This window comes from Populus alba, chromosome 1 (genome assembly GCF_005239225.2).
Source record: "Populus alba chromosome 1, ASM523922v2, whole genome shotgun sequence".
In the NCBI taxonomy this organism is placed as follows: Eukaryota; Viridiplantae; Streptophyta; class Magnoliopsida; order Malpighiales; family Salicaceae; genus Populus; species Populus alba.
Genome location: NC_133284.1, coordinates 26,871,930 through 26,876,965, shown reverse-complemented (window position 1 = coordinate 26,876,965; position 5,036 = coordinate 26,871,930). Strand labels below are relative to the sequence as shown.

Sequence of the window (5,036 nt, the reverse complement as noted above, 5' to 3'; positions counted from 1 at the left end):
ATCATAAAAATCTGACTTGAACATTCCTCATGGGATTGACCCCTTGCTTGCTCTATACTATCTTGTATATTGTGTTTGAAGCTAGGGTAATTAATTTATGAGACCGCGACATCGTAATAAATTTTGGCGTCATTGCTAGGGAAGTAATTTTAGTTGATTCTTGTGCTATTATTTTTATTTGTTGTGATTGTTATTTATTTTTCTAAAAAAAAAGAGAAACATAAGTTTTGCTTGCTGCTGTACTATTCATTTATGGTAGCGATAACGTTCAAAACAGAGTTTTTAGTGGAATTAGGTATTAGGTACTAGCCCCACTCTATCGAGGCTAAATTCCATTGTTTTCTGGGGGTTTTAGGCAGTTTTATTTTTCTAGCATAGGATTTTCGTACAATTTGTGTTGTTTTTGATCTCTTGTGTGGTTAGTTTCTTTTGAGTTTTCTTGACGATTTAAGCCTGTAACCCATTCTACTAACCAAAGTCAAGTGCAGGTGGATCTTGAAATAGAAATCTCTTGACACAGGTTACAAAAGGAAGCTTGTGTCAACACTAAACCTGTTGCACGACAACAAACACTCAAAGAGCTTGTTGCTCCTAACATGGAAATTCAACCATTGTGTATAAACATCAACAATAATATAAACTTCGAGATAAAATATGGTTTTATACATTTGTTACCAACACTCAAGGAGTTCCATATGGTTTGTGTTGGCATGAAACCAAATGGAGTTGATGAAGAACAAGTTAAGTTGAAAGCTTTCCCTTTCTATTTAAAAGGGGCAGCAAAGGCATGGTTTTTCTCTATTCTCCTAGGTTCCATTGGAACGTGGAATGCCATGAAGAATATTTTCCTTGAAAAGTATTTCTCAGCATCTCAAATTGCCAACATAAGAAAAGAAATATGTGGGATTCGACAATCTCATGGAGAGACACTTTCTGAGTATTGGGAAAGATTTGAGCAACTGTGCATTCAATGCCCTCACCATTAGATACCTGATCAACTGCTCATTCAATATTTCTATGAAGGATTGATGCCTACTGACCATAGTATCATTGATGTGGCAAGTGGAGGGGCATTGGTAGATAAGACACCCAAAGCTGCACACCGATTGATCTCAAATATAACAACCAACTCAAAACAATTTGGCATATGTGGAGACTTCACAAACAAACGAGTAAATGAGATAAATATCTCTAACCTTGAAAATAAAGTTAATGATCTTACTTCTCTTGTGTGTTCTTTGGCTTGTGGAAATGTATAGCGGGTGAAAGTTTGCAGCATATGTTTCTTATAAGGACATACCTCAGATATGTGCCCAACAATGCAAGAAGATTACATTAAATAGGTTCATGCAGTTGATGGAGGATTCAATGGACAGCCCCCGTGTAAACATGATCCTTTTTCCAACACGTACAATCCCGGATGGAGAGATCATCCAAACTTATGCTATGTGAACCCACCTCAACAAAGCAATCAAGGTCGAAAATTCCATCCCCATAGATTTCAATCCCAACAAAATTATCAAACGAGACAGCCCCCTCCATTCACAAACTCTAATATTATGGGGTCGTCATACAATGATGATCTTTGTGAGATGATGAAAACTTTGGCTTCTAACATTGTGACCTTGCAACAAAATGTCATGTCTTTTCAACAGGAAACAAGGTCAAGTATTCATAACTTGGAGAAGCAAATGGGGCAAGTAGCTTCAAGTGTGGGGAAATTGAAAGCATAAATGAATGGAAAATTGCCCTCCCAAGCATTAAATCCAATAGAGAATGTTAGTACGATAATGCTATGAAGTAGGAATGAACTTGAAGAGAAAAGGTCGAAACAAATTGAGATGGAGAAAGAAAAAGAGATAGAAACTTAATTGAGTACAAAGAAGAAACATCCTCCTCCTCCACAGACTGAAACATCAACCAACACTCCAAAGGTAACTTCTCACTCAATGAATTCCAGTTTTAAAAAAATTCCACCCTTTCCAGTTGGTTCTTCTAAGTCAAAGAAAAAGGACAAAGAAAAAGAGATTTTAGAGTTTTTCAAGAAAGTAGAACTCAACATTCCTTTGCTTGATGCTATCAAGCAAATTCCCAAGTATACCAAATTCTTGAAGGAGTTGTGTACTACCAAGAGAGCTTTCAAACTAAAAGGTCATAAAATGGTAAGTATGGGTAAAGTTGTATATGCTGTTGTTCAAAAGAATATGCCTTTAAAGCAAAAAGACCGAGGTTTACTTACTATCCTATGTGTTATTGGTAATGCTAGTTTCAAAAGGGCCTTGTGCGATTTAGGTGCATCCATTAATGTTATAGCTAAACATTGTTGTTACTCAATTTTGGACCCCACGTGCTGGAGACGGTGTATACCTCATTTGAACTGAGTGTGGGAGTTAGCTCATGCTTGCCAAAAGATTGACAAAAGCAGAGAAAAAAATATTTTTTTTTCAAAACCTTGTTTGAGCTATTTTCTACTCTTTTTATCCTTCCCCTTTGCTACCAAAATATTGAGACCCTTTTTTAGAAAAGCATGGAGTTTTCTAAGAATGTTAGGATGGGCCGGTCACCTGATTTGAGACCGTTTCTTAGAAAAGTGTGGAGTTTTCTAAGAATCTTAAGATGGGCAGGTCACCCGATATTGAGACCACTCCTTAGAAAAATGTGGAGTTTTCTAAGAATTTTAAGAGGGGCCGATCACCTGATATTGAAATCATTTCTTAGAAAAGCATGGAGTTTTTTAAGAATTTTAAGGTGGGCAGGTCATCCGATAATGAGACCATTTCTTAAGAAAAGGTGGAGATTTTATAAGAATTTTATGGTGGGCAGGTCACTCAATGATGGGTCCATATTCTTAGAAAAGCATGGAGTGTTTTCTAGAAATTTTAAGATAGGCATGTCACCTGATAGGGAGACCATTTTTTAGGAAAAGCACTAAGATTTTAGCATGTTCAGACAATTTATATTTACAACACTTACTACACAAAGCACTTGACTAGTTTTGCTTCCTAAGCATTGTAAAGAGGGGGCATTTGTTGTTACTCAATTTTGGACCCCACATGCTGGAGATAGTGTATACCTCTTTTGAATTGAGTGTAGGAGTTTAGCTCATGTTCGCCAGAAGATTGACAAAAGCAGAGAAATTTTTTTATTTTTTTTACTGCATAGGGCCACTACCCTAACATGTTTTGAATGTTCTTTTTATATAAAAAAATATTGGAAGTTTTGAAAATGTGTTTTCGCATGGATTTATTAAACATAAAAATTATTTTCTTGCATTTCTAGATTTTACAACATGTTTGTAAAACTCCAAAGGGTGTTAGCCAATATTCCAAAAAATATAAAAATCTTATTTTAGGGGGAATTCATCTATTATTCACCGTTAATGTTTGGATAAAGAAATCCCAAATGGATGAATATCCAAAATATTATTGGGAATAACTTCTTATTATTCACTATTAATATTTGGATAAAGAAACCATAAGTCGTAAATATCCAAAATAATTTTCTAGGAATAACAAGTCATCACACATCCTTGAAAGAAGCCTTGATTTTAATTGAGGACATTTCAATTTTTTACTCCACGGTTTACGAGCCGTGAGAGTCTGAAATACTAAGGGAAAAATGAGCTTTTAAAGCACATGAAATCTCCTTGGATTTCTATCTTAATAAATTTAATTTGAATCAAACACAGATTTCAAGAGATCTATACTGGTTCTCCTTGGCACTTTGTAGATATATCTAAAGGTATGATCAATATTGGCCAAAGGTTCTCACTTTTAGATTTTGAACCCAAATCCATTCATCATAGCAAACCTATCCTAGAAAACATATTTAAGAGAACACCAACACCATAGCAATTATAAGGCAAACCACACATCAAGCAGCTTACCTTAGGTAGGGCGTACTAAGGGTGCTAATACCTTCCCTTTACGCAACCAATCCCTTACCTTAGAATCTCTAAAAGACCAGTTAGGTTTCCTAGTAACCATAATACTAGGTGGCGACTCCAAAGAACCAATCAAGCAGAACAAACAAAAAATCACCATCAAACGCATATTTGTTTTCGAAACCTTGTTTGAGTTATTTTCTGCTCTTTTTATCCTTCCCCTTTGCTACCAAAATCATCTGGTTTTCTTAGGTTGATCAGGAGTCTTCATAATATTAAATTCATTTCTTTTTTATCTGGTCTTTAAGGTTGAATAAATCCCTTAGAATTTACACTAAAAAAAATTGGTTCTACTAGTGTCGTAATTTTTTGTTCCAACTTGTGCTCTGATTCTGACTCGCTTTCGTACGATATCTAACCATCCTAGCTATATTCTATCACTAATGACATGTTGAAAAATTGACCTACATCTTTATTAGGTCCTAGGGATCATTGTTCTTAAGGTAGATTCTCAGTTAGATTTGGATGCTCATCATTGTCAGATCAAGAACATTTTTGACCAACTAGATTACTGCCAGATTTTGTTCTCTAAAATGATTTTATCTCACTTTGACTCCTTCATCAAAATTGTAGTCCTAGATGCGTAGATAAATTTGGGCTTTTGAATTGCTTAATTTCAATATCAGAAGCTCAAGATATTCTCGTTTGAATATCTAACATAAAGGTAGATAATTCTACCGTATGAAGGATCCCGACTCGAGTTTTGCACTGAAAACTCTATTTCTGTCAAAAATGGCCAAACAAAGGTATCAAATAAAGAGGTCAAGCAAATCTTAGAGAAAACAGTAAGTAATTCTCGGAAAGATTGGGCAAGAAAGCTAGATGATGCATTGTGGGCATATCGGACAACATTCAATACACCATTGGGAATGTCTTCGTATCGATTAGTTTTTAGAAAACCATGTCATCTTCCTGTTGAATTAGAGCATATTGGGCAATGAAACAACTGAACATGGATCTGCAAGTTGCATGTGAGAAAAGAATCCTGCAACTTAATGAGATGGATGAATTTCGCAATGAGTCCTATGAGAATGCCAAGATATACAAGGAAAGAACCAAGGCATGGCATGACAAACACATTATACGCAAGGAG

The 5,036-nt window shown here is 35.4% G+C and overlaps 1 non-coding gene across 1 annotated transcript; it reads right to left on the bottom strand.

Annotated features, from left to right (window-relative positions):
* Positions 1 to 881: 881 nt before the first annotated feature.
* LOC118045356 (small nucleolar RNA R71) lies at positions 882 to 988 on the bottom strand. The gene has a single exon (XR_004686968.1). It is a non-coding gene; the product is annotated as a small nucleolar RNA R71 (small nucleolar RNA).
* Positions 989 to 5,036: the final 4,048 nt, after the last annotated feature.